The sequence below is a fragment of the Ischnura elegans genome, chromosome 3 (assembly GCF_921293095.1).
Source record: "Ischnura elegans chromosome 3, ioIscEleg1.1, whole genome shotgun sequence".
NCBI classification, from domain to species: Eukaryota; Metazoa; Arthropoda; class Insecta; order Odonata; family Coenagrionidae; genus Ischnura; species Ischnura elegans.
Window position 1 is genome coordinate 100968202 of NC_060248.1, and position 25438 is coordinate 100993639.

At 38.8% G+C, this 25438-nt stretch overlaps 1 protein-coding gene across 1 annotated transcript in view; it reads right to left on the reverse strand.

Moving 5' to 3' along the window:
* The window catches only part of LOC124156252 (putative tyramine receptor 2), an 844454-nt gene extending 819977 nt beyond the window's left edge, over positions 1 to 24477 (reverse strand). The window contains exon 1 of the mRNA XM_046530670.1: positions 23575 to 24477. The gene's annotated coding sequence lies outside the window, so the exon portion shown is untranslated. The remainder of the gene's footprint in view (positions 1 to 23574) is intronic.
* Positions 24478 to 25438: the final 961 nt, after the last annotated feature.

The window sequence follows — 25438 nt, forward strand, 5'->3', positions numbered from 1 at the left end:
GGGACCCAGTACTACAACTGATGCGCCCGGGCTCCCGGGGAGGGGAGTGGAAGGGAAGAAAAAAGGATTGAGGCGCCGCCGCGATAAGGAGACCTATGACGACTCTAGGGTAGGGATAGGAGTGGAAGAGTAGGATAGGGTCAAAGCGATCAGGGCTCACTACTAGCGGAACCATACTTTATTGTGCCAAATTTTTGAAAAATTTTACTATAAATAAGTAAAATCTAAATATCAAATCTTTGGATAGTTTGAATAGCCAGTGCATACGAGACCCTATGGCGGGCTCGCGGGGTTACTCTCCTGGGCCGAAGTCTGAAGCTATAAGCTTACCCATCTGCACCACAGAAGGGGGAGAACAAGGCAGGAAAAAGGAAGGAGGCGCCGCCGCGATAAGTTTGAATAGCAAGTAGGAACCAAAATTATTAGAGACATTAAGGTGGAAAACGCACCATTTTTAAAATACGGAATTTTTGAGCCAAGCACTACGATTGGCCGTGAGTTATCCATGTTTCCAGATCCACCGCACAATTTACGACTTGGAATGCTTTGCCTGCCGGAGATGGCGATGCATCCAAGGCATTCGGTAACAGCGCAAACGCGCGACCAATCGGAGTGCTTGGCTCAGAGTTTCTGTGGTTTAAAATTGGTGTGTTTTCGACCTGAACACAGTCATAATTTTGGTTCTTACTGGCAGCAGCTACCCAGGGCTGAAATTTCGTGGCACAATTTTTTCCACCCTGTATTGTATAAAATCCACTTTCGACCACTCACAGAATCACTTATTCATACAAATCTTTGGGGTGAACGAGACGAGATAGGACAAAAAAATTCAAATATTCCATTCCCTCTAAAATCGTCATAAACCTTCGGTAAAATTATCGAAACACTTAAGTTCTATTTTCTATATATGACAGTGTTGCCAACTACCTATATATATGCCTCTAATTTTAGGGTGCACTTGGGGTCAAAAACAATATTTTTGAAAAATATTATTTTTCGAATCTAGACCACGTGATACGTCGAGATAACAATTCTCAGACCAACCGGAGCTCTTTTAATATTCGTGACAAAATATAGAAACTATTAATAGTAACTTCCAAAATATAATATAAAACTCCATTACCGATCCTTGCTTCGACAGTCTATGACCTTAGAATATCAAATGACATATAATGTCGACAACATGGTCGGTAGAGGTTTTTTTTTTACTTTTACTGAAGGGTATAAATTACAATTTTTAGTTAATATTTTGTCATGGATATATCACATCGCCACCACGTCAAGCCTGAAAAGATTCCATAATTTTAATTTTGACCAAATCGTGCAATTTCACGAACTATCATCTCAACATTGTAGGGAGATACAGTGTTGCCCCATAGTGTGTGGCCAGAAAAGGCCGGAGCAGTCCCTTTCCGGGTGGGTCTGGTGGGGTATATCCCCCCCCCTCGGCGAGCGAAAGCGAGTCTAATAGCTATAACCTTCACTTCTGCCCCTCCACCATAAGGAAGTGGGCAGGTAAGATTGGCCATTAGAGTATATTACACACTTACCGAGGTTACGTGACGAGAAGCTCCCAGTTAGCACAGTGGTCGGGGGGAAATAACATGTGCACACACACGTATACAGCCGGAAAATTCTTGAAAGCTCGTACTTTATGGGATGGAGGGGGTAGGGGAGCTCAAGTGAAAGGGTTTATTCCGGACATTTTGTGCGAGGGACATCGCCGGAACATTTAACGAGGGTACACGGATTAGGTCGAGATTCCACCTTGTGAATCGATATGAAATTAGGGGAATTTAAAAGGATCCGGGCTGTAATTGGAAGTAGCAGGTGCGGCTCCGGTAATTTCTCATTTACCCATTTACGAATTTGCGTCTTCGTAAAAAAAATGAAGGACACCCCGCCCATAACAGTAAAAATTATGTTGAAGCTCCCATTATGGAGACTTACGACTCCAGCAAGGCCAATACGACAAATCGAGTGGTATGTGAATTTTCAACGATCCAAAATTTCGCGCTTATCGCCAATTACCTAAAACAATGAATAATATCAATTCAATAACCCAAACTTAAGCAGAACAATGATCCCCGAAAATAATCCAGTAGGAGTAGGTGTAATATGAAAAAAGATATGCAAATTTTATTTCAAGAGTAGTTTACGTAACTCATGATCTCAAAGTCACACTTAAACGCTAAATTAGCGATTTCGGACTGAGAAAAATTTAATAACGGCTAAAATTAGTAGTTAGATTGCAATAAAAATAAACGCACGAGCAAGCTTACCTTTTGTACGGGGGTTCTCATCATTTTTTAAAGATATTCGCAGTTTTTTTTATCTATCTTGTAAGTTCCTTTCGGGAACAATAGGAAATTGGATCCCATATACGATCGAGACGAGAACGTTGTTCTCATTCTCTTGATATCGTTCCCAATAAGAGTGAAACGCTGAGCAAAAAATGTTTTTCACGCAGCATTTCCCAAAAGGAACTTACAAGATAGGTTCTCGTTACTTGCTAAATAATGTCATTTGGCTGGTATTAAACGGTATATCAACTATCTCAGACTTAATTTTCCAAAAAAATATTGACGAAAAAAAATAATTGTATACATTATTTCACTTTCTCTTCCTCAGCGTTCACAGAGATATATACACAAAAATAGGATTCATTTACTGGAAAAACTATAATAATAAAATTAGATTATCACTCGCTCGGCAACTTTTCGATGTAGGAAAGAAAAAAGCTTTTGATGATAACGGATTCCGTGACCTTACCGATACCATTGCTTCCACACTTATCTCTACCAAAGCAGTGACCTGATTCCGTCCCCCCAAAACATGAAATTCGTTGAGATTGAATATGATAGGATAAATTTCTCCCTCCAGAAAGCGATGAGATCAGCCAAACGATTAGACACGCATTCGGGCAGACCCAAAGGCTCGGCTAACATCGCCGCTTTCTGCCGCTAAAAGCATGGTACTCCACAAATTGCTTTGAAATTGCATAGAGGCAGGATAAGGTAGCGCGAATTTTGGTCTCTACGCACGTAAAGCTGGACTTATGCTCTAGTAATATTTTGAGCAAGTTACACTCGTAAGAATTTACTTTGATAATGGAAAATGCTTCTAAATTATACGATACCGAATCGCTGTTTAAAAACAACGATAAAATTTAACAATACAATTTGCAAATATACCTCTGGTGCACACTTTTTCTCGTACTGCGAGTGTAAATCAAGCTTAAGATTAATCATTAATCCCACTAAATTAACCCCACAAGATTCCTAATACTCGTTTAATTAGTAAACTATCATCTAGAAATTACCATCTCATACAGAATCGACAATTGCCATAATTTTTCTGGATCTCGAATTTGAAAATTTTAACCAGATATTTTCTCAATTGTAAAATTTCCATCTTGAGATGCAGATAAATTTTTAAAAGATTTTTCACCCTAAATATAAGAAGATACGTACATTTTCCCTTTTTTCTTTCGAGACAGTTGGCTTGTAGACAACGCGAGGGTAGCCAGAAAACGCGATAAAAATTCAAGGACGAACCAACAAGAGCCGCGGTAATCTTAGTTCGAACACGAAGATTTTTCAATAGGTAATATGTCACTAAAGAGGCTAAGATATGGAATTTACCTGTTTATTTTTCGCGATGTCAATAAATGCTTATCAATTGAAAATTATCGTTCCCTCTGGTGCTGGATTTATATTTCTGTCTACATCCCGTTTTATTTTTGCATTTTCTTGCTGGGTTGAAATGGTATAATCCCGCATCACCACAGAGTTAAGTGGCAAGCATGTGCATTAATGTTGGTTCACTTTCTATTACGCTGCTATGCCGCCGGCACGAGCCCTATAAATCATCCTTCCTCTGCTTCAAATTGCATTTGTTTTGACTTTCACGCGAACAGACGGAGTATTCTTTTCAACGATGAATCCCCAACGAATTAACGCCTACACGCAAAACGATTAAAGGGATTTTTTTTAATGCCTCGACACTCAAAATCCAGATAGCGGTACACTGAAACGGCTCAGTTGGGAGTCACAAAACATCACGCATCGTATTCACTGCACAGAAAAATCTGTTTCGTGCAAAAAAGTTGCCAATCACATAAAAAATAAGTACTAAATTCAACGACGCCATCAGTCGGAATTAATAACTGATTAGCATATGAAATGTTGGTCCGAATTCACTCTACCGATCCTCTTTCATTACAGTGGTCAACATCTGGATTCTAAATTAGTAATAACAATGTAAAATTAATTAACTACACACTAATTGACTAAAATGCACCTACTGCAACCTATCATCCTACAGGTCTACCCTGACAAATGTCATATCAATTTGTTCAACACGAAAAGCAAAATCCTACAATCTCATACAAGAAGGTAGGTTTAATTATAAATTCAGAATGGAATACGAGAAAATCTTGTTGTATGTAATTCTATTATAAATAAGTAAACCTAGTGGTAATTACACCTATAAATACATAAAATAAATTACCCACGGTCCAAAAAATACGAATGCGTACATCTGTGGCGTAACTAGAAATATGCTTTAGGGCTGAATGGGATGGCATGGGGTGGCGACCCCACCCCCCTCCCCCCAGGAAATTGGGGGTCCGGGAAAGTGCTTGAAAAATGACATGGCTGAAAATACATTTTAAATCATTTTGCTACTAAAAGTTTAACGTTAAACAGATGCAGTTATTATATGCCTAAACTAAGCAATAGTTTTTAATAATTCTTTCATTTCTCTGTGGCTTTGAGGGGAGATTTATCCCCTCATCCCCCCCATAGTTACGCCATTGGCGTGAATTAACCAAGACTGTTTATTAAGCTTAGATCAGATACCTTACTCACATTCTTACATCAAATCAATCAAATTGCGAAAAATATCAAAATTTTGTTTGGATGATTGGAGTATTTTCACTTCAAAAAATTCTGTATAGGGTGAGAGTGATGAATAAAAATCCCGATCCAAAATTCATATCATTTTTCAATTATTTTCTTAACTTAAACTTAGAAACAAAACCATGAAATTTTCTTCTCCAATGTATTACAAGGACTTGAATTGCAATGTGTTGCAGGCTAATTCTAATTCTTTGACAGGATCCTTTCCAAGTAATAATTATCGTAAATAATGATAAGTTAATCCACTCATATTTAAAATCATTCGTATGAATTAAATTTGTGCTGATATAAACCTTACATCACACTTTTATTAAAAATATTTTTATTTTTGTTAAGATAGCAGTTCCTTTTACTAAAAAACTATTGCTCCAAAAGGCACTGGAAATCTATATAGTTGTGGGTCAAGGACGCAAGATGAATATAGATACTGAAGATGAGATTAGAAATGGATGAGAAATTCCATAGAAATATACAGAGGAATTGGCATATTTTGTCCTAAATCCCACAGCACTCCATCAATTCCACCACACAAATTTTATGAAAATTCGAAACAAGGCTCAACTTGACCCAAGAGACACGCTCCCACAAAATTTATTACGCTCTGAAGGCAATAACGCTCAAGGCTATGCGGCTTCAGAGGGCCACAATTGAGCAAAATCTTACCAAAACAGAATATCCTTTGAACAAACATTGATAAGCATTACGCAACACTGAAACATCGTTGAGTGAATTCAACCCTGATGATATTTCGCGACTCCGTGTCAAAATAATATAATCCTCCTCTTTTCACTCTCCGTTTCCCAGTAGAAAAAATATTTTGAGCTCGGATTAAAAATTGCCGAGAAGCTCTTATACCTGGAGGTATCTTTTGGGAGATTTTGCACGGCATACAGAAACAACTCACGGAAACGCTATACTGAATATTATCACTTAATGGAGCAAACATGTTTCCCAACGGCGCTGAGGCTGGTAGGTGGATGAAAATCACTCATGTCCCGTGGCATGTTGACTTAGGAGTCGCACTTGGCAACGCGAGTGGTGCAGCAAAAGTCTCTGCCTGCCTTAAAAAAAAGGCATTTGAGCCTGCTAAGCCAAGCTGTAACCCATAGAGAAGGATGCACACACGAAAAATCCGGAAAAACGTCACCTTTTACCCTTTAGAAAAAAATTGAATCGAAGATAGGCACTCAATCCTCACATGTTCCCTTGTTTTCACGACTGAGAGTAAATCGCGAAAACGTTGGAGGATCAATAAACTACATTTTCTTCGCAACAAGGAAAAAAAACATGAACTTAGCGGTAAGTACACATGCCGGTTGCAAGCAGTATATCGCCGACGCGACGGTAGAAAATCCTCGCTGGCACTGAATTCAAATTTCTCATAACATTTATTAGATTTTTATTTAAGAGGAACGAAAAATGGAACTGAAGTTATGATCCAATTAAATGCTGTATAGTTAAATATTGGTAAATATATAAATTGGCTACTTTATTTTTGCTAAATTTGCGTTCTTTTATTGCAAACTTACGAGAGATTCGCTGAATGGTCAAGTTCACCAACATTTTTTTAATTGTTTGTGGCGATAGAGTTTGGAAAATAAGGAGACCAATAGGAATAGTTCTCGGGTTTCCAACCGGGAATTGTTTTCAGTGCTTGGTCCCGACGTTTCAACGGCTGTCTGCCATCGTCTCCAGGGGTCGAATGGAGCCAATTTCTTATCAGTATTTAAACCCTCGAGTGCAGTTCAAGATAGCCCTGATCGGTTAGTTCTTAAATAGTGTTCTATTCTTATGCGGGAGATAATTTTGCTCTTCCACCCATTGCTCAACCTTAGTCTTAGCCTTAGTCCCTGTTGATGGTAATTTTCTGTTAGGCTAATTTGTATCGCTTCGTTTACGTGATCCCAGTAATAGTCAGAACGGCATAAAATCTTTGCATTCTTTTAAAATTAATTCTATGACTGAGGTCCAGGCGAAGTTTAATTAAATTATATGAAAAGACACAAAAGTTTCCGTATTACAACCCGTTGCCTACTTTTTGAGCAATTAGCGACGAAAAATCGATGGCCTCAGACCATTCAATGAAAAGTTGATGACGTTAAGAATTCAAAACGAGCGTGTTGTCTCCTCTGCTGCTCATCGCTCTTGCGCATGGGCTTCGCAAAGTTCATCGTCGTTTTCACTTTCGTGAACGATTCATTCCATCGGCGAAATATTCTCCTTTTACGTCTCAATAATATGGAACTCTAATGAAAAATCTAAGTTATTAAAAATGTGCATTATCTGTTGCGATCATCCATTTTAAACTTATGAGAGAGCGCTTGAATGGTGTAGAATCATTCCTTGTAACGATCTTTCCCTTTCATTTACTTTCCTTCAATGCATTGAAAATTTCGTGTCAAAATGAACGAACCCTTTCCTAGTTACTGAAGCCTTCACTGTTCTGTAATCTGAGGATATGAAACCCACTTTTAATATATCTTATTTTGAAAGTATTTTAAATTAGAGAAAGTAAATAAGGTCCTTTTTTCTTCATTGAAGAGTATTCTCATTTAATTCACACGTACGACCTGATTTTTCCTCCATAAGACCTGATTTAAAATGTGTGCCTTTGGCAGTTTTATATTCAATTTTATCATCAAATGTCACACAAATTATCTCATGCTTGTAAATTTGCCCTAGAGCAGGTTAGAGTGTTATTTGAAATTTAATGGGATGAATTTGAAGGAGAAAACCGTATAAATCACACCAAATAAACTCTCAAAAGCAAAAATCGTTATAATACGGATCACCTACTAAATAATGCTCCATTGTCTCCCTTAAACGTAAAGACTTCCGGTGATGTAGTCTAATAATACCTCTTATTCAATTAAGTTGATGCTTTATAATATAGTATTATGAAAAAAATATTTCGTACCCTTAAAATCCTCTAAAAGATGATTTGGAAAGATAAGTTAAGAGCAGAGGATAAAAAATACTTTTATTTCTAAAGCATCGTAATTAATAATCTTCAATAATCTAACGATAAATCAAATACATTTTTTCTTTAATATTAACGTTGGGTTTTCAAGGAATATAATTTAGGAAAAAAGATCTGATGCTTTACGGCATATGCTGGTAGCGGAGGCTGGTTGGGTGCTCCACTGGGTAATGTCCTCCATGTCTGCCGACGTATCGGGGTACAAGTCGTACCACACCCTCAGTATTAAATTCAGCTTTCAGGCCATAGGATGAAGTATCCCTAGTGTCCAGAAACGTCTGCAGCCATGGAGAAGATTACCCGGTGTTGCTTCTGAGCAGCCTCCACTACCAATATAATTTAGGTATTTAATTCAACCAATTTTGCACAGAATTCTAACTTCTCCATTCTATAAAAGACAGCAAAATTTGCAGAGCCAACACCCAAGTTATGTCATCAAAATGTCATGCTCTTCCGCTAACTATAAAAAGCACCCTAGATATGAATGCTTACTCAAAAATTTACAAATAATAGTATAAAACCCTACAATATAGCAAATATCACGTTTAACTGCGTTATTTGCACCTTAATTGTCGAGAATATAACCCAAGATTCATCACAAAATGAGGGTGAAGGATAGGTTTTGGAAGAGAGGAAGCAAGGGAGGAAAGTGCCGATGATATAAATGGGACATCATTACGATAGAAGTCACCCCGGCCGAGTTAATGAGATCTGATCGTACTACGTGGGATTCTTGTAGGGGTGGTAGGAGGAGGAGGAGATCGCAAGGCAATGGTTCCAATTAACGGCAGTTCCGTTTCCTTCCCGGACGAGAGGATATTTTTAACGCAGCTGATTGGCGAGAAATCTCCGGGTAATAAGTTGAATCGATAGGAAATGCTAAAATTCTCGATGCTTCTCTCTGTGTCTCTGAGCCTCAGGAATGTGTTCGACGCGCGCAGCGGAGTTCAATTTTAACAGATGTAACTCCGCGCTTATCGATTCTGGGTTCGGAAAACGAGGTATTAAGCGGATCGGGGAATATCTGACGCAGATGACTGGACGTCTCACGCGCGACCTTTGCCATCGGAGATACCAATATAACGGCCGCGGTCGAGTCAGAGTTATTGCCAAGGAAAAAGATGGCAATTTTTTGGAAAGGCTCTTACATCTGGGGCACGTTTCGTGAGCGTGGCCAAGAAATTGGGGAGTTGGAGTGAGAGAAGTCTACCAGGAACTCATACGTTTCCAAGCCAATTTATCATTCTCCGAGATATACACATAAATATTAGAATCGTCATCAAAGGTCACAAATCATAATATTAGTTTAACGTAGCACTCCACTCAATTCTCCTATCATTTAATATTTTCATACCTCTGTATTTATTCTCTATCACATCCTTCTCTGCCTGTTCAAAATAATTTGTCCGAGGTCTTCCTTTCCCGTTCTTGCCATCTCCTTGCCCCTCGGCGATTGTCTTCGTCAGGCCATCATGTCTCAAGATAAGGTCTATAAGGTATTAAGGCCTAAGGCCGTTTTATTATCGATGTTTTCATGAGGGTTTTCTTCTCCCCCACCCTCCTTAGGATTTCCTCATTACTTATTCGGTCGATCCATTTGATCCTAATCATTATTCTGTAGCGCCACGTTATGAAGGACTCCACCCTTCGTTTCTTCGCTTCTCTCATTTTCCATACCTCACTTCCGCATACTATAATGCATATTAAAAATTTATTCAAAAATCAAAATAAATGCAATAAAGTCAAAGATTATTTTATGCAAAACTGTGGCTGACATTTGCCTCGAAGAAGAGAGATTAGAGCAAGCACAGACATTCACCTGCCATGGGAGCAACATTACCTTAGACGGTAGAAGCACGACAGATATCAGACATCGAACATCTTAAGCAAAGATGGCCTCATGATAAAGAGGTCGCTACTAGGCACTAAGAGCGTAAGACTGGAGACCATGAAAGAGCGCGAGAAAACATTTGTATGGGTACTTTAAGAATATAATTAACAGTGGCTGGCGATATCTTGTAGAAATGTTTGATCTCCATGAGAATAACTAAAATGGTAAACTTCCACACAATTTTATTTATTTAAAACCATGAAAATAACACTACGTGTCGAAACCGGGTCGGTTTTTAAATAAATAATATTGTGTGGAAGTTTACCATTTCGTTATTCTCATACTTTAAGAATACCGGGATTAGCCACGGTTATATCTTTACGGAGTCACCCGCAATTCACAAATTGTGCGAAAAATCCACAGAGAAAAAATCATTCGCCTTGACCAGAATTCAAACCCGGATCCCCCGATTTCCGGTCGAGTGATTTAGCCAGTCAAGCTACCGAGGCGCCATTCTCCCCTATGGAAATTTGAGGACTATACCAGACTAGGTGGTATGGACGGCTAAGCATACAAGCATCACAAGCAGTCCAAATCGTGCGCACAGCGCCACAGCTGGAGATCAAAGCCCAAACTTTGACCACATAGAGGCGGTCGCTCTTGACTAATTTAAGAATACCGATACTAGCCACGGTGATATCTTTACGGAGTCACACGCAATACGCAATTTGTATTAGAAACGGCACTCCATGGTTCAGACGGTTTGACCATTGGTAAAAATTTATCAGAAAAGAATCGAGGCCTTCAAATCCTGGAGCTGAAAGAGGATGCAGAAGATAAATAGGACGGATAGGGTGAGCAATGATGAGGTATATAGCCAAATAGCGATAGTAAAGAACAGTCTTTATTACTGTGCGCCAAAGAAGAACACATTGTATAGGCTTCATAATTAGACAGCAGTTATGTGGGAAACATAATTGAAAGAAAAATGTATGGATGAGTATCAGAGGAAGACTAAGGTATAAATATATTGGTAAGATCAAAAAGAATACTTGTGAAGATAAAGAATGGAAGCATTGATGGAAATGTACCAGAGAAAGACCAAGGGACAAGTACCCTGGACAGATCGTAAAAGATACCCGGAAAGTGCCCAGGGAAGTAAAATAAATAGCTTGGGATAGGAAGAAATACAGTAAAACAATCGTAGGATTGCAATATTATGTAATGCATACATTTAAAATATCGACGCACGCTGAAAATATTTTTTTACATTTCACTTATCAAGAAAAATAGATTCGCTACTTATCTTTTTATTACCCAGAGCTGTGGCGGAAAACCCCTTGCAATACCTATCCTTCATCAATCAAGTTCCCCGTTTCACTTGCAATATTAGTATTCAAGGGCAAAGAAGCACACTCTACGGCCACGTTCCACAGGTAAATATTTAATACCACGAGCGATTTAGTCCTAATAAACCTTTTCATGAAATATGAAATTAGGCCAGAATATTGTATGGGCTAATCATTCTCAACGTATGTACGACCTATGAGAGTTATGCATTCATGTCATCTGAATTCAACTGTAAGCCGGAAACGCTTACCCGAATGACACCACCATTAGCCCTTATGTACAACGTATATTCATCAATTACTAAGCAGAACGGCGACTGTTTGACGCAGACGACTGGCTGTCTCTAGCGCGAACTCTCCCATCCAGGGTGAGTACCAATATAACGATCACGTTGCGCCGAGTTACTGCCAAGGAAAAAAAGAGGGCAATTTCTCAGTAAGTCTACATACATTTGGGACACGCTCCGTCTTGGAGAATTTTTTTTTATTCTATGTGCCCTTATGGGAGTTCTTCCAGGTTTTTCGTAGCCTAGTGAAGTTCCCGCAAAATTCCTTCCACTCCGTCGATGGTCTGCGGTGAAATAGCTTCGACGGGGTCTAGGGAAATTTACATTCCAAGAGAAAACGAGTTCGCGAGTTACCATAAAACCTCCTCCGCATCATATAGAGACAATATTCAGCCCCATTCATGCAAAAAAAAAGAAACGTACGAAATTTCAGTCTTTCCTGGAAACGATTACGGCGAGCGAGGATCAGATAAAACTAACGCAGGATATCGAAATCCCCCCAAAAAATCAATAAGCCTCAATCGATTTTAAGTAAAGGTCTTTGAGAACTTGTCGTGAATGAGAGAACAGTTTTCACAATACTTCAGATTTTATTTCTAGAAAAAAATTCACTCAATGATATTCTTAAGCAATGTTTTCACCTTTGACACTCGTACCAACCGTAGCTATGACGGCGAATACAGAAAATATGCTTGATAATTCTTGTAGCGAGTAATATATGATCACTCCTTCTCTTTTATGATATACCTAGAGATGGGAAAATTCTAAGTAGAATAACATCTAATTTTGCCCATTTAGTTTATTTAGTAAAGATACTAATCAGAAAATACAACATATACCATTCGGAAATGTTATTTGTTCTGATTCCTCAACAAATACATGATATTGCCTGGAATTAAATCTTGATTTAGCTTGATGAAGACAGAATCAGATCTGCTATTATGGCTTGTATAACCAATAAGAATTCTAGATAAATGTCATCTTCACTACAATTTCAGTTAACGATACTTATCCAAATAATATGTGCTAGAATTTGAAGTAAGTTAAAATTAAATTTAAATTTAAATTAAATTAAAAAAAATTAAGTTAAAATATACATTTTTATATGCAAAACAGCTGTTTTTATGGCTTCGTCGGTCATCTTCTATAACATTACGAGAAGAAAATTTTACGCCGGAGGTAGCCTTTTCCCACTCAAAAACATGATCATCTCTATACTTATCCATGTTTAAAGTAAGTTACTCTTAACAAGTTTTTCAAGTTGTCAAAAAAGTGGATACTGTCACGTGCCACGATCGAGGAAACTTTGCAGTTGAAATAAAATCTTTATGTCTGGCCGTTCATATGTTAATAGTGAATTGGGTTGTAAACAGGCTTTTTATTTTGAGTATCACGTTACACTTCCACTAAGAAATGATACGTGACAATGATTTTTTCTTTTATATGAAATTGCACAATATATTGCTCGATCCATCATAGCCACTGAAAGATGTTCAATATTTTGAACAAAGCTTCAATTCTCTGAACAAGAAGTTTCTTTTTGGGCTTTGAAAAATTGATTTTGTTGAGTGACAACAGTACAAAATTTGTAAAGGAACGAAATCTCCCTATAGGTGACAGAGTCTTGGTAACCTGGTGACACTTATGAGGCTGTATAAAGGCACTAATGAACTGTATAAAAACAAGTAAATAAATGTGCAGTAATGTATTACGTAATTATGTTATATTAGGTGTAGTTATCAAATACGAGAATCGATCGAACGGAAAAATATAAAATGTTTTTTTTTTTATTATTACAGCACCTTCGAAGCTCTTGGCAAAAAACATTGATTTTGCGAAGTGATGGTGTATTATCTTGAATGAATTTTTACTCTAATTGCCCTAGCACTGGGAATATGTCAAGAATATCTAAATAGTCAACAACGCATAACTAATCATACGCCTGTACAATAAAGAGAGAATAAACAATGGCGTTAACAAGTTGGCATAATTTATCCAAGCAAAATATTGAATGGGGAAAAATAGGCTAAGAGGAAAGTATTTTTATAATAGCGTGCAGAGCTTCGATGAAGAAGTCTTGCATACTAAGACACTGCATTTGTTTGCATGCTCGCTTAACAATTCAGTAACGCTCTATTTACAGAGATATGTATGTACAAAGAGATGTCATATTTTTGGGATCTTCCAATGAAGCATTGCAGATGTGATGGACCTCAAAACACACTGGAATATCGGGATAATGGGAAAAAAATTTTCACCCGTTCCGACTAAACAAACGCATTCCCATCACTCGGAAAGTGAGCTGAGGAAAAGATTCTCGCACCACAGACAGGGTAGGTACACAAAAAAGGGAAAGTCGCAACACAGGAAAAGGTGTGGATACGAGTACCGTTTCAGAAATACAACAAATAAAGTATGGTAAATCTAAAATAAAAACAAATGACGCATATTTCAAGTGATAAGGTATAAATTATCTGAATCTGAATAAAATCACGAAGAACACAAAAAAATAGCGATGGGAAGGAGAATTTGAAATAGATACTTGATAGTAATCCTAGACCAAATTTAACCGATAAATTTTCCACCTTTGCATGCGGTACTAACGAAGAATCAAGTTTTAGGTAAAATAAATAAGTCCACAATTAGATATATTTTGATTCATACGAAATTCTTGGTATACGTGAAGTTTATCTCAGCACATAGGAAATAACTTAATTTTTCGCATAAATATAAAAAAACTAACTTACTTCGACGTTACTTGGCAGAAATAAGTACTCATTGTATACACCACAAAGTGCGATTCCCCAAACTATACAAATTCATCCCCTTGTTTCAACAACTAATACGTTATTTTCGCCATCAAACTGTTTATCTTTAACATTACGTCATAATCGTCAAAACTACTCGATATCAATAGATTTGTCGAACCGTATTTTACCTTGTTTATACGTGCATACAATTTAGTCTTACGGGTTTTACACACGTAAAATTAGCTCATGGACTGGTATTGAGTGGGAAATTATCGTAGATATATGGAATGCTCCTTTCATTCCAATTAACCCCATTATATTGTGTTGCTAATAATTGGACAATTGAACATGTCACCAGCAATTGCTACCTTTCTTTGCATATTACCTTCGTTTATAAGCAGCGAATATGGTGACTGGCGCATTTCACTTTGTTCATACTCCTTTTAAAATTCTCCACATTCTTATAAACGCACTCCCCATCCTCTTCGAACAACTACTAATCCAGCCGCCCAATACATTTTATACTCTTTAATGAAATATTTTGTGCATTCAAGCCCAATCCATCTTTACTAATATCACAACAAACGAGGCATACACATAACTACCAAGCGCACATCTGTAGCTAAGCATATAATAACGGAACCCTTTATACACACGTATTGAGGCCAATTGTGCCATAAATCCTTCACACGTACGAAACTAATTATTCACCCACTAGTCACCAAAGTGCAACTAATCCTAGCCGAAAGGAAACTGTATCTTAGAATATTTTTAATCGTGTATACGTTCCACCATAATTAAAAAAGATTACAACAGATTCTCAAGCAACGATTACTTGCAAGACAGTTTTGTTGCCCTCTTCGTATTTTCCAGCGCGATTTAGAAAATTTAAAAGACATTATGCTTATTTCAACCAGAAATATTGCTTTTACTTCCAAGCACCAGAGCTATATATGATTGCCGAAACCTTGATAAAAATCAATAGATATAATTATAATTAACAGTTTTAAAAGAAATAAACTATCAGCTCCGAAATCAAATTACCTGAATATTGGTGAAAGTCATATTTTTGGGGAACAGAAAGAGAAGTTCAAAGATTCCTAAGAAAAGGCTAATGCAATTCGGGTTTCTCAGAGCTCAAAGAGAGAGGAATGCTTCACAAAAAGTTAAATGGAAACCAAACACATAGTAAATACTTATATTGGCTAATAAAAATTAATTTAAAAAATCTAGATATTATAGTAAAATATTATACAATATACATATCAAAAATGTTTAACCGTAAGTTTATATTAGATTACAACTTATCCCTTTCTTCGACATATCAAATGATTTTCAGCCGTAATATCATGCGGGCTCGGTGAAATTTCCTCCTTTGGCCCCGATAATACGAACGTGTATTATCTCAAAATTTCTCAGAAACATACCCACCGACCTTCAGCCAAAGTTCAGATCCTGAAAACTTGAGAGTTGAAATGCGGGTAACCTAGCAGGCTAACATACATGATACGGCAGGCTAATATACGTTATACACAGGAACAGAATCCAGAGGAAGTTATGTAATCCGGGGAAAACTACAGGATAGAAAAAAGAACAGAGAATTCCTCAACATAATAGATATTTAAAAAAATTCAACTATATCGGGTAGGAAAGCTTGAAACAGCCCCTTCTTGTAATGAATAAAATATATTGCAATGCATAACTACCTCATCCTCCAACACATTTCCAGGTCTTGAGGTCAATTATATCATTTCGACTGGATTCGTCCTGATGATAACGCAGAAAATTACGTTGGAAAGACGTCATCACTTCTGTAATTACGGACTGTATGATATTTTTTTTTCTTCAATAATTATTCAAAGGGGCCCATACCATTATTTTACCTCTATTTCGTAATTAAAGGCACTTACTAGATCAAAAATAGCAATCCACCCTAATGATTTTCATGTTTAATCTGGAGATTATTATTTTAACGGCAACCAAGCATGAATATAAAATTAATATTCATGATGATTGCACATCTACTGAAACTATATCCCTTGGTCTCTGATGCACGTACGCAGTAAACATAGAAAAGATAATCTGTAACCCTGCTTCAATATTAATAAAACTGAACACGAGTGCGTTAATTGAATTAAATATTAAGTACGACTAGTGGACGCGTTCGACAAATGGGAGTACATTGAAATAGGGTAATGAAGGTATAAATTACCAGTAAACCAATATCGAAAAGGTATCAAATTAATGCACGTTCTTTAAAATGTCTATTCAATTTTTAAGACTAGTGAATAAAAGTGATTTATACTGGAATATCATGGCAAAGCGTACATAAGATACCGATTGTGAATTAATGGATAAAGCTTTCTCTCACACTGAGGGGGGTTGAGTTTTTTTTAGCCTGTCACATAATGTATATTATGAACGGAACCCAAGTCCGTCCGGAGCTAGAGGAACCAATAACGATAAGAGTTATTAAAGATTGTGACATAGATATCATAAACATGGAAGTAGGAATCACCAATAAAATATAATAATTTAAATGCATGAATACCGTAGCACCTTCAATCAGAGAAATTTAATAGACGGTTGTCCTTAGTTGAAACGATGAATATCAGCTTTTTCACTATGATCATATGGCTAATCAGCAATTAATTTCAATTCCGGAGCTTATCTTAACACAAAATTTTTAATTGGGTGCGTCTTGTAAGTAAATTTTCTACCTTGTAATTTTTTAAAACCTAAGGATTTTTATCACCACCGTTTTACACTATAATTCGTTGTAGACTTCATCTAAACAATATTTGTACTTGCAATGCGTTTATAGCATAAAAAATTAGAAAAGATAATGAAAAAAAAACAAGCACAAGGTAATGATACCATTCAAGGTGTATAGGGCACCAAGGAGGAAAGTATTATAACGACTTGGGTACCTTTGAATCGACTTAAGTTCATCAAGCCTATATTTGGATCGCATAAATTCTTCGGAAAATATTTTCTGTTAAATCGTGACACAATGATAGACTAATTGTATTGTTACTGAAAATGTCCTTGCAAATGCATCGGGCAAAATCCTACGTAGCTAGTAGGAAATTTAAAAAGGCAACACGTGAGGAAAATGTCGTTACATAGAAAAATAATATGGATTTCATTCAGTCTTTATTTAGCTTTTCCTCTTCCATTAATGAAAAAATTGATTTTTTTAAGCGTCATGGTGAACTCCGGAAAACCTATTTCGGAGTCTACAACATATACACCAACACAAAATGTAAACTTTACTTAGCTATTACAACCTCAACAAAAGTTTTACTCAGGCATGATTGATGACCAACAAATAGGTCAGATTCAACAATTTACTTCAATGGACATGTCCCTGAAATCTTCCGATCCGATACCAGATGGATGTATGGATAATAAATCGTTCTTGAAATGACAAAAGTTGACTAATTCTTCAAACTAACGACACAAGCGAAAAAAACACGGGGCGAGGCAACTCACATGAGTGACTTTGCAGCATCAATATCAATCAACGGCAAAAATCTGGCGACAGCAACGCAGTAAACATTGACCTACGCGATCAATTCGACCGGTGCGGCGTCGCACGGAATGAATACCGTGGCTCATGGGATGAACATATTTGCGTGACCGAGAAGATATCGTGGACTCAAAATCCGGGCCGTAAAAAAAAAACCTCCACTCCAAATATTCTGACCTTCTAGTTCCCATGGTTATGGATTCCCCTCGTGGGAAACGAAATACCATGAATACAGCCATAAATTATCTTCCAGTACTTGTACCAGACGTGACGCGTGAATACTTCTAGTATTGGCACCCGTCGCGCTTTTAAATGGGTTTACTCAAGGCACCACTTTCGTCGCTAATGGGCAAAGCGATCCAAACTTCACGAAGAGTTAAATTGTAATTAGTGCTGTTCGCCTAAATTAAAATTCATGATACTGTAATATATTGCGATGTTCACTTTTATTTCTCAAACAAACAAACACAAATTAAAAATACAATTTTCCTGCTAAATTACTCGTGAAGAAAAATCGGGAGCGACGACAAGTACTATTTCTTCACAAATCAAATTAACTTAATTCAGAAACACAATTGATAGGTATTCCGGACAAAAAATTCGTGAGGGACGACTCGCACGAAAAACATCACTATTTCCATTACGTGACTCCCTTTTCGTCCAAGAAGTTGTTAGAATATGAAAATCATCACCACTCACTGCTATTACTCACAATCACAGTAAGAATATTTTAAATTTTGAGAATAATTTAACGATGTGAAAGAGAGGAAATGGTAAGCGTGAAGAGATTAGCTGATAGGAGAATGGAATGGAGAGCTGCGTCAAACCGATCTTTGATTTCAAAGCACTGCACGAAACTGCAAATTGAAATACACCTGGGGTGAATTTCGACATGAACAAATATTTGACTTAGCCGCGATTCGAACCCGGATCTCTCAATTGCCAGTCAGGCGAGTTACCGAGATCCGAGTTCGAATCCTGGCAGAGTCAAATATTTTTTCATGGAGAACTTCATCTCTGGTGTATTCAATCTTGACTGCTGACTGATGATGATGATGATGAGAATAATTGAATCAATCCGCACTCACAGCCCCGCTGCGGAGACATTTTTGGAATCAGCTCAAGACGAGCCCAAAAAGACGACAAAATAAACCTTTTACGAGACGGAGTGGGGCCTCCGATACAGTGACGATACAGACGACAAAATAAGCAGTGCTGGAGCGCACTTTCCTTAACCTTATTTAGAAGTGAAAATATAACTATATTTTTTTTATTACAAGTCATTATTTACATTTTATCACTACATTTTTTGTTTTGGTTACGAATGTATAAATTAGAAATTTAGAGGCAGCAAAATTGATGAAATTTTTGTCAGACTGTTGTCTTTTGTTAACGAGTGTCATTACGGCGTTCCGGCACCATGACACCTATGCTCATATATGTAGTCTCCTTTCGAAATGCAATAAAAATCAGTTCGCACATCCTGAATCAATTTCACGCCTCCTCACGTCTAGTCACTCGAACAATTTCATTCGCGAATACCCTTATGTTTATTCATAGCGATGCAAATTCTTTCCAGTTCAAGAGGTTAAAAAGGGAGGGCGTATAAATGGAAGCACGGAAAGGCTTTGCGAATTAGCGGAAAGAGCTCTCGTTTTCGAGGACCGGGAGAGTCTGGCGTAAACATTGACGCCGCCCATCAATACGGTGGACCACTCATCCGCTTTTTTTCACCAACTCGAAAGAATAAAATGTAAAAAAAAAGTCGGGAAAAGGAGTGTGAAAAACGAGAGAAAAAGAACCTTCCATTAGGGTATAAAAAAAGGGGAGAACGAAGTTCAATTAGCAACGGCAGCAGCATATTCATCACACGGGTGATTGAAACGAAGAAGAGAGGAAAATCACTAAATGCCTCTCTTTTTTGATTGGCACGTTCCTGGAGCAGAGAGGCGTGAGTGAGAGAGCGTTAGTTGCAGGATGGTGGCAAATTGCCGTAGGTGAGCTCAGGCATTGGAAGATTTACACGCAATAATTCCTTTAAAAGTCAAAAAAATCCATGAAAATTTTCCACGAGTGAAATATCCCACTGAATAATTCTCAAGGATTCTCCACCGGGCAAAACGAGACGGTGGCTACCGACGTTTAGACGCCTAACTCTTCTTCCTAGCATGGGCTTTTAGTGCCGTGTCGAGGTATCCGGCCTGAGGGCAGGGATGGCAATCGAAACTAAACGATAGTCAAAACCAGAAAATTTTCAATATTTTTGTTCCCGGGATTAAAATGCAGAAACAAAATGGATTTAAACCCGGGGAGCTAAACTCAGGGTCGAAACGAAATCGGAGTCTAAAATACTTCGGATCGAAACTAAACTAAACTTCTGGGACGAAACGAACTTAGACAATGTTTCCCACCCGTGGTACCACGTGCCTCACCTTCGAACAGTTTAGTTTCAACCCACACAACGTATACGAAGAATGGTTGAATGAAGAATATGTTCCGCCGACCGCCATTAGATGCATGGAGCACTCATATTTTGACCACGAACAAGAGAGCAGTGAACGCAGACTCGCCATTCAATTTTTAAGCTCACTAGTTTAACCTCTGTACACATATGTCACACGGAATGGGTTGAAACTATTCCCTCTTATCCCCTTCCACTCAACTTCTGGGATCGAAACTTAACTATGGGTTGCGGAGTTTCTATTAATTTAGTTTCGTTCCCGGGAGTAGAGTTTCGTCCCGGTTCGAAACTAAACTCCTCGGTGATTTAAATTTCGTGCGGGAACGAAACTAAACCCATGCCTTGTACTTTCCTTTCGCTCCGGGTCGAAATAAAACATATTCGACTTGCCATCCCTACCTGAGGATAAGGCCAAAATTAAGTGCTGAAACGCCGTTATCTACAATTTCACTCATCCAGTGGAGAACCCGTGAAGACTTATTCAGCATCACACGGCGGTAAAACAAAAAAAAAAACATGAGGCAGAGGCATCTCATATGAGAGACTTTGTAGCATCAAATTCTATCGATATCCACGAAAAAAATCTGGCGACAGCAAAGCAGTAAACATTGACCTACTAGATCAATTTTACTGGCGTCGCACGGAATGAATACCGAGGCTCAGGGGATGAACATCTTTGCGTGACCGAGAAGATATCGTGGATTCAAAATTCGGGCCGTAAAAGAAACACCACTTCAAGATTCTGGCCCCCTGGCGCCCCTGGCGCCCATGGCTAAATCAAAACTGCTTCCGTAACTCTGCTATCGGAAAGAGACTTCGCAATGGAAATCACCAATTGAAGTCAACGCGACACTCGTGACCATTCCATTCAGGGCGATAAACTCTTCAGCAAACAATTCGCGCAGACGTATGTTAGTGACATAATTACGCCCACTTCAAGGTGAACTGAAATCATCTCCACTCGGGAAATTCAGATGTAGTTGCTTCGAGTCAGCTGGCTTTGACGCAGGTCACCTATCATTAAATGTTTCTCGGGACCATTTCCCTCGAATCTCAGCGCGATCGACGTGGTTGAAGGCATCTTAAGATGGTCAATACAACGGAGTTTCTCAAATTTGATCCTTCCCGAAATGTACGATAGTTGATATAGTTTGTCAAGTAAACACCAGAGAAAATTTTAAATTAGGGAAACTGTAAATGGAGGACCTAGGTAGGCTACAGCATAACAGTGCCGTCTCCACGGCCATTTTCAAGGCTAAGTAAACCTACCATGTATTCCACGGAAACAGGGGTGTAAATAGGATTTGGTGGATCAAATTTAATTGAACTCCACGCTAGGTACATACATTTTGCTTCTTAATGACTGAATATAAGAAATGTATATTAGAATTTAAATTAGAAAAACAAGGCTACATTTATTATTCGTCACAAAGTATTTCAGGTTTTTTTTAACTAAAACTAAGGCGAAGTATCATAATACATAGAAAATAAAATTAGGGTAACTGTACTTAAAATGGGGGGCCTAGGAAAACTAAAGCAATAAACTGCTGCTTCCAACGTCTTGTTCTGGGCCAAGTAACGGTAGAGATATAGCCTATTCCGTGGAAACAGTGGCTTAAATAGAACTTGACTTTGGGTGGGGGAGAATGGATCAGATTGACTTGAACACCACGCTCATCATCATCATCATTAGTCAACAATCCTAAGATTGGTTTGACGCAGATCGCAGATCGCAGATCTCCATTTCTCTCTTCTATCCGCTAACCTTTTCATAGCTACGTATTTCTTCTCTTTTACATCCTTTAAAGCCTGTCCTATATAACTCATTCGGGGCCGTCCTATGCCCTTTCTCTCTTCCACTTGTTCTACAACGATTGTCTTCATCAGGCCATCATGCCTCAAAATGTGGCCAACTAAGTTGTCACGTCTTCTGCTTAAGGCTTTTAGGAAGCTTCTCTTCCTCGTTACTTACACGGTCAATCCATTTTATCTTCATCATTCTTCGGTAGCACCACATTTCGAATGCTTCCACTCTTGACTACTCTGCTTCTGTCAACGCCCAAGCCTCGCTTCCATAGAGAAAGATACTCCATATGTAGCATCTGATGAATTGTTTCCTTACTTCTATGCTTGTATTCTTAGCTGTAAGCAGCACATCACGCTTATTGCACAAATTCTGCTTCTTAATGACTGAATAATATAAATGTATATTGGAATTTACACTAGAAAGTAATTGCAACATAAATTAACAACTATAAGACACGGTCTCCGACGCTACTTTGTGGAACTGCTTCACCATAAAATAAAAATACTTTGCTCTATTCCACACTTTATTTTAAATAGTACGACCCGGGTTTCTGCATATGATGCTATCAGCAGTAAACTACTACAACGTACTATTTAAAATACAGTGTTAAATAGATCAAAGTATTATTTTATAAATTAACAACTATTTTAGTTTTTATGCTAAAATGATGGCGAAGTATCATAATACATGGGAGAGAAGAAAATTCTGATAGGGATTTGGGGGTGGTTCTATCTCCTTCATGCCCCAAAGTTACTCCACCGCACGGTAAGGTATATCAGCATTTCTCATTGGAAAGCTCCCATTCAATCACCTAACGGTATTTCGAAAAAAAAACGCCTCGGAGAGATATGGAATGGCTGACGGTGAAAAAAATATAAGAGAGATAAGATACGCGAAACAGGAGGAAGTGTCGCCCGCGGTGGCGAAATAGTCCACTCGGCCGACGCGGTCGGAATCGCCGGCGATTGGAGACGGCTCCGCTACGGGAAGAACTCGTCACGCTCGGCGGGTCAGAGCAACAAAATACACCTCTTCAAAAACACCTACAATATCAAGCCATCAAAGAGTATTGTATGAAGGGACACGTGAATTTAAATTTCGTCTAATTGAACATCAAGAAAAGAAAAAGGACGGTATACGGGCATGTATTTGAAAATATGAAATATATATTAGTTCACATTAATAAATTAAATTAAGCTAACCTTATAATCGTCTTGAACCCCCCTAATATAATCGTTCCATCATATAAATCATTTTCAATTACCCAATTTTGCGCGATTTATTGAGAGAGGCTAAGTGTTCTGAAAGGCGTGATCGCCTCTTGTCCCAGAGTATACGATCTGCTTTGGGACCAAAGCAATTTTTAGAATTGCTAATGGCAGTTCCTTTAGGGGCTATTACACGAGATAAGGCCTTGGCCACCAGAAATGAGGATCCACAAATGCCAATCGCAGAGGATCTAAAACAACGCGTAAACTCTTTGAACATTTTTCTCTGCTCATTCCCAATGGCTTATTATATTCCGTCCTTTCACATTTCAATTACTCCGTCACAAATTACTCGCAGATTACGAAGCAGCCATTAGGAGGGCCAAGTAAGGACTGTTCTAAAGGAGTCAAATGTGTTAAAAAGAAAGAAAAACATTCAAGACTCACCGATTCGACTCCGTTGAAACACCGCGGTGCGGAGGTGGTGCCAAGGAGACGAGCGCATGGATCACGCCGAGCGACTTGCACAACAACACCTGCTGCGAAGGCCTTCGTCAGCTGAGCGGGAGCAACTCCTCTTCCCCGCGGTGCGTCGCTGAAGACGACGTGCGAACTCCCGGCGGACTCCGCCTTCCACCTCTGCCCTGAAGGGCAGCAAATAGACCCCTCCTCAACACTCCGCCCAACTCAAGGGAAGCAGTTTGATCGGAGGCGTAAAAAATGTAAACATTAAAAGAAAAAAATAAAGAGAAAACACGTGCCGAGTTTCGAGTTAAAGGGGGCTAAATTGGGACTTCATCTCCTCGCGGGGGAACAGTACACACAAAATCTTCGACACTTTTCTTCTTCCTTCACCAAATTTAAATATGGTTGGTAAAGTTCGATCGTGATAATGATGGTTATATATCACCTACGCCGCTGAATATTCTCAAACCTCCACTTTTTCACATTTTAATTGTTCCCTCACCTAGAAGGCTACGATGTATCATATACCACACATGCTGCCACAGGATCTCCGAACGAACAAATACAAGGCGGTCGGAGGGTTTCTCTCTCCGCCTGAGGGTAGGAATTTCGCTCGCAGACTCCGTCAGCTCTCCTCTCTCCGGACTATATTCCCCGACTGCCCGGACGCCGACGTCGGATCCTAAAGCACACACACATACCTACAACACACACACTGTGGCGCACACATTCACTCACACACATTCACAGGGCCCACTCCCTCTCTCAGGGGCGGCACTTGTTGCACTGTTTCAGTCACGCCGCCGCCGCCGCTGCTGCTCCCGACGACGAAACGCGAACCCGTTCACTCGGATGGTGGGCGAGCGCGCGCGCGCCTTTCTTCGCTTCCTCTCCGCTGCTGTGCGAACGGGAATTCCCGACTATACTTCCTCCCGTTCGGTCGGATTGGGTCTGAAGGGAGGGAGGGGAGAAAGAGAGAGAGAGGAGGGGCGGTTAGAGGAAGGAGGGGAGTGGCTGGGGAAGTGTTTTCACATGTGCCGACACAACGCACGCTTCCGCGGATGATTAGGGATGGAGGAATCGCTAATTGGGGCGACAAGATGATGGGATGAGTATCACCGAGGCACCCAAGTGAACTATAACTCAAATTTCCGAGGAAAGAAGTGGTAGTGGAATCTATTTTCACACGTGCCAACACAAGGCACGTTTCCGCGGTTGGCTAGTCTTGATGATTGATTTGAAAAATTACTAATTGGGATGACAAGTCGATAGGATAAGGAGCACTTAAGCTACAACTTAAAAAATCGGATACCAGAAATCGTAGTGGAATCTATTCTCGAGTTCCCTATTTATGAATACTGTGAGCTCATGGTTTTAGAATAGAGAGATTCGTGGATGGCAACAAAATATAACTTTTGTTAGAATTCTGCCCTGACGAAAAATTGACCAAGGGAGAGTGTTTTCATACGAGCCGACACAACGCACGCTTCCTCGGTTGATTAGAGATTGATGAATTACTCATTAGGGCGACAAGATGATGGGGAAAGTAGCGACGAGACAGTGGCGTGGCCAGGGTAGGGGTTCGGGGGAGTTGTCCGGACCCCCCCCCCCGAAATATAAAAACACAATTATTTTCCTTCATTAAAGAAAAATATATAGAAAAATCATAAAATTACAAAATATTTATTTGTCATATAAAGTTATTTCGACTATGAAAAGTGCTAAAAATAGTTTAAAACTCATTACTCAGTACCTTGTTTTTCAAAAATTTTCCCCTATGGTTTTGGACCCCCCCGAACGAAATTCCAAGCTAAGCCACTGCAACGAGACACCTAAGTAAGCTATG